This window comes from Cornus florida, unplaced genomic scaffold (genome assembly GCF_030987335.1).
Source record: "Cornus florida cultivar Cherokee Brave unplaced genomic scaffold, ASM3098733v1 CherokeeBrave_3.0.0_Hap2_Chr06, whole genome shotgun sequence".
NCBI lineage: Eukaryota > Viridiplantae > Streptophyta > Magnoliopsida > Cornales > Cornaceae > Cornus > Cornus florida.
The window spans coordinates 20,468,688-20,474,443 of NW_026775576.1; the positions used below are offsets into that span (position 1 = coordinate 20,468,688).

The 5,756-nt window shown below is 35.4% G+C and overlaps 1 pseudogene; it reads left to right on the plus strand.

Annotated features, from left to right (window-relative positions):
• Positions 1-1,065: 1,065 nt before the first annotated feature.
• Positions 1,066-1,163, plus strand: LOC132315427 (small nucleolar RNA R71; annotated as a pseudogene).
• Positions 1,164-5,756: the final 4,593 nt, after the last annotated feature.

Consider the following 5,756-nt stretch of genomic DNA (forward strand, 5'->3'; position numbering starts at 1 on the left):
TCCAAGGAAGTAGGAATAAAATTTGGAATGGGACGGATGCAAACACGTGGTTGTGCCAGTTCACTATCCTTTTTGGGTCCCTCTACCTTATTGTCCACTTTCCTACCACTCATCAAAGTAGTAATTGTTTGAACTTGCTCATTTTCAAAAAATTCCAATGAAGGAATTGCTTGTGCCATAAATTGCCCCTTAGGATTGGTCTTAGTTTGACTAGGCAACTTACCTTTCTCTCTCACATTTAAAGAATTAGCTATTTGCCCAATTTGAGCTTCAAGCTTTGCAATTGATTAAGAGTGAGAATGAAACAATTGATTATCCTTTCGGAGATCACCTAGGGCTTCCAAGACCTTATCCTCAAAAGTGGGACTCTTAGGAGGCACTTGATTTTGATTAGAGTAAGATTGAGAATTTGATGTTTGAGGATGAGAGTAGGATTGAGAATTTGATGCTTGAGGATGACAATATTGATTTACATTTTGAGGATAAAATGATGGACGGTAACCTTGAGAATTCTGATTTTGATTTTGGAGACGTGGGGGAACATACTTTGCTTGGTAACCTTGAGTTCGAGGAAAGTTAGGATAATTCTTCCACCCCGAATTGTAAGTATTGGAATAAGGGTTGTTCCCTTGATGAATGAAAGCGGCATTTGCTTGTTCTTGAGAATCACTTGGTATGATTTGTCCAAGAGGATAATTTGAAGTATAGTGAGTGTAACTAGAACAAGTTATACACATTTCATTGGAATGATGTGGATAAGATTGAATTGTCAGACCTTGATTCAAAAGGAATTTATTAAACCTTTGAGTAAGATTTTTGACCTCGGCGGCAATTTCCATAAAAAAGTCTATTTGATTTAAAGCTTTCTTTCCTCCCACATTTGCTAGGCGACCACCCCTAGAAAATGAAGATCTATGCATTGAGTTTTCACTCATTTTTTCAAAAAGATGCCAAATTTCATCCTTATTTCTTTCTATGTAACTGCCTCCACAAGAAGCATCAATAATGCCCTTATTGGCATCAGATAAACTTAAAAAGAAACATTGAACTAATTGCCACTTAGGAATGTCATGACGTGGACACTTCCGTAGCAAGTCATTCAAACGTTCCCATACTTCATGAATGGGTTCTCCTTTTTCTTGTTTAAATTCATGAATGGAAGTTCTCATGGCATCGGTTCGACTCGCGGGGTAATACTTCTTTAGGAACTCTTGTTGCAATTGTGCCCAAAAGGTGATTGTATTTGGTCCCAAGTTGTTAAACCAATATTTAGCTTTATCCCAAAGAGTGAAAGGGAAAAGCTTCATTTTTAGGACTTCTTCCGGAACATCCATAATTTTTACGGTGGAACAAACTTCTAAGAACTCATCTAAATGTTTATAAGGCTCTTCATTGCTCAACCCATAGAAAAGAGGGCGCCTTAATCTCATAATGATGAGCACGAAATTTTGGCAACTGAACTCAAGTGGGTGTATTATATTGATTTAGAGTGTAACGATCGCTAAGGACCATTAGAGGATTGAAAGGAGGATATGGCATTTGACCTTGATGAGGGTATGCCATTTGAATATATTGTTGTTGTTACTCACCAACTGGGGGAACAATATTTGGCCTTGGCATCCCTAGATTAGGTTGGTGCACAACAGGATTGATTGGTCGTGGCAGTCCCAAGGGTGGATGCACATCTTGAGGATCCACAATATGAACTTGTGGTGGGTGGTGCACACCGTTATGATCCATATAACCAAGATCTTCAATGGGATCTTCAATTGGATCTAGTGGTCTTCCATTAAAGGTGATGAAAGATCAAAATTTAGAAGATTAGGATGACTATCCCTAGTACTACCTCTTAAACGCCAAAGGAAAATTTCGAGATTTTGATTTATAGGAGCAAGAGGACGACTAAGTGATCTAAGACCATGCATGCACTAAAATAAGTCAACACACCAACACTTTAATTTTTCAACCTCCACATACGATGTTCCCAAACTCCTCAATAATATCAATGCACAAATAATTAAAAGCCTCTACACGGGCCGATGCCTTTTACAAGAAGGTGTACTTGGACTTAAAAATAAAACAATTCAATTTAAGCCTCCACTTGGGCTATCCAAAGCATTCAAGATAATAGACAATTAAATTCAAGAATTCAAAGAAAAACTCACAAATGGTCCTTAAGCACTTCAAAGATTATTATTATTATTATTTTATTGCTTTAAGGTCTTGCGTTTGCTGCACTTTGCTTCAAGTACCTAATTGACAATTATCAAGTGAGAAAATAAAATAAAATGACTTTAAAGTAAACAATCAACAAAGAACTAATGTCTAATTCAATTCTTTAAACCGTTAGATCCCCGGCAACGGCGTCAAAACTATGATGCGACCTCGCGTGTGCAAAAAATAATGCACAACACTTTAAAATTAGAAATAATGTCAAGTGGACATCATATTTTATAATTTATAAAACCACTAAACACTTATACTATGGAGTATGAAGTGAGAAGGGATCATTCCAAGAGATCTAAACAATTATAGGTTTTCGGAATTGAATTCTACTTTAGTGCTTATGTGATTGGTAAAAAGGGTTTTGTCTTGTGCTTAGAACTAATTTTAAGCTAAATGATTGCAATAAAATAATAAAGTTTAAAAGATTGGAAAGAGGCTTAAGGTGTAGGATTCACCACTAAGCACATTCCCTAACTCACTAACTTTCAACTAATTGGGGAAATAATAATGTGTAATCTAAATGTGGGTAACAACTGCAATGAAAAGTGTAAACCATCAATTTCAAGCATGAATCAACTACTTAACGACAATTAAACTAAGTGTAGTGCAATTCACCAATTCAAAGTATGATTTATCAATTCAAGTTGCAATTTCTACACACATTAGTCTAGAAAATAATGCAATTGTGACAATAAGCATAGATTTCAAACACAGGCATGGATTGTCTACTTACCTAGGAATGCAAATGCAATTAAACTAATTAAGCCTGAAATTAACTAAATTCAACAAGAATTTAACCTAATTAAAGTAACTATGTAGTACAATCCATCTAGTAGAAGCAAATTCCATCAAATCAATACACAATTACATCTAATTAACACCATGCATAGCCATCACAAGAATCAATTAACAAAGAATTAAAGTGTAGAACATGATTACCAATCAAACACACATAAGACAACATGATATTGACATAGATAATCAAATGAAAGAATTAAATTATATTATTCAAGACTATACATCACTTATACAATTAAATCCCCAAAAAGTAAAAAGAGAGAGAAATTAGGTTACATGATTAGGGTTTATCCAACCCTAATTAGAAGAATTAGCCACTCATGATTGTCGGATTTGAAGATGAAACAATCTCCATCATCTGTTTCTTCATATCTAAGCTTCTTCTTCCAAACCCTAGCCCGTTCTTCTGTTTTCCTCTTTCGCGTGTTTTCCAGAGAGAGATATATCGATTCCAGAATAAAACTTCATAATCCAAATAAATAATAAAAAATCCTCTTAAAATAATGAAAACTAACCCTAAAAATAATGGTTCACTGGACCTTAAGTAACAAGTCCATTAGAGCCAAATAGGTTAAAAAATAAGCCCAAAAAAGTTAAGCCCGTAACCCTAAAAATATGTCAATAGTAGCTTGGCATTCAGACGTACCTTTTGGCGTCTCGTGTCCAGATGCGAGGAATGGTGTCCGGACGCGGCATTTGGCTGCATCCTTACTTCTTTCTGAATTTTGTCCCGATACTCTAGCTTGACTCCAAAATGCCATAATGGACCGTTCTTAGCTCATTTTAACTTTATTATCCTGAAATACACATAAACATAAATTAGGAATAAAATATAAAATTAAGATAGATGCAAAGACTAAAATACCTTAGCTTAGGTGCTGAAATGTGCAACATTTAAGTATTTATCAAGTTTCTCTTAAGTTCGCTTCAAATTATAAGGAGTTTCTCTTAAGTTTGCTTAAGTTCACTTCAAATTGAAAGGATTTGCTCTCCACTGCAAAGAGGAGCCTTAGTAGATTTGGGAAAGTCTCAAAAGGGATCTTGAGCCGAGGAGTACGAGTTTCCGAACTTCACTAAATCGGCTTGTCATACTTTACAATTTCTCTTCCCTTATCTTCTTTATAATTGTATTATTATTGCTTATTTCATTATCTTTATTATTGCCTAATTAGATAAGTTGAGTTATATTAAATTACATATTTATAAACAGAAAATTGACCATTGTTTGTCATAGACTATATTCACCCCCTACAGTCATCAATTGGGTAACATATAGGATGGTTATTAATAAATGTAATTTATTATTAAATAAAATATCCATCATTAAGGTTTTCATTAGATGCATCAAAGTCCTCAAGTTGTATTATAAGTGACTTAATTGTATAATTGAGATTTTACACATAAGAGATTTGGGCTCACTAGTTTCTTGCACCTTTGCATTGTTCGCAATTGGTGATAAAAATTGGACACTTTTATTTATAAAATTATAACACATTTGTAATGACCCGGATTTTGTCAGATAATTTTTTTTTTCCGCTATATTTTCCCTTCTGAGTTTGGTTTCTTGTCGATTAGTATCATCTCGAGTGCTCTGGAGTGATTTCCGAGACTTTTATTTGGATTGACAACTTCCTTTGATGACCGAGTCATTTCCACATTTTTCATTTTTCGACACTATTCACTTTTCGAGACTCTTTTATTTGGATTGACAACTTCCTTTGAGGACCAAGTCATTTCCACATTTTTCATTTTTCGACACTATTCACTTTTTGTCTTTTCCCTATTTTGTCTTCTTCCCTATTTCGTCCTTTCCTCGTTTGTCACTCTGTTTGCGTAACCACACTTCTTATGTTCGAAGTTTGTTTTTGACTTCATGTATCTTCATTCTCAATGATTTCTATGAGATACATATCCTTACTTTCGTGAGAAAGTACTCTGGTTGCCCCCGGTACCCATAGGGGCATAAGTGCAAAGTCATTTGGAAACATTTCCCTTTCTTGGGGTGTTTTTCATAAATATCTTTTGAAGATATTTTATTTCAAGGGTATCTAAGAAAATATCTTTTCGAAAATATTTTCATTCTGGGGCAGTATCACAGTTTTCACTTTTTGGAAGGGCCATTGTGCAATTAATGAAAGTTATTGCTCAATGCCTTGTTTTGAGTCTGGATTCTCGTATGAGATTCATTTTCATATTTTTTTGAGTCGTGGACTCTTAGAATTTCCTCCTGGATGATGTTTTCCAGTTTCAGGGTTTCTGGCCTTAGTTTGCGCCAAACTTGTTTTGGACATAACTTTCTGCTCGAGACTCAGTTTTCAACGCCGTTTCTTCCGTTGTTCATATTTTCTCATTTGGAATCTTTTTCATTCATAGAGTTCTGCCGTTTGAATGCATCTGCTCAAATTTCACTTTTTCAGACCCGGTGGGGCCCGTCCGGGGCACTTTTTTGAGTTTTTTTATAAATAGGGGGCCTTTAAGTGAAAAATTAGATTTTTGCTCTCTCTGTCCTCTCTCTTGGCCGGATCTAGAGGCAGCCATGGCTGCCATCTTCTCTCTCTTCTTTTGAGCTTCTTCCCTTTAATGAAATACCTTAATGCCTTAGTGTTTATTGTTCCCCTCGGCGAGGCCTTCGATTCCAACCGATTGGAATCTCGTTTTGGCCATTACTTGAGTTCAGGTTTCAAGTCAAGTTGTGTTTTTTATGGGACTTCCTTGGGATTCGTGTTCGTGGT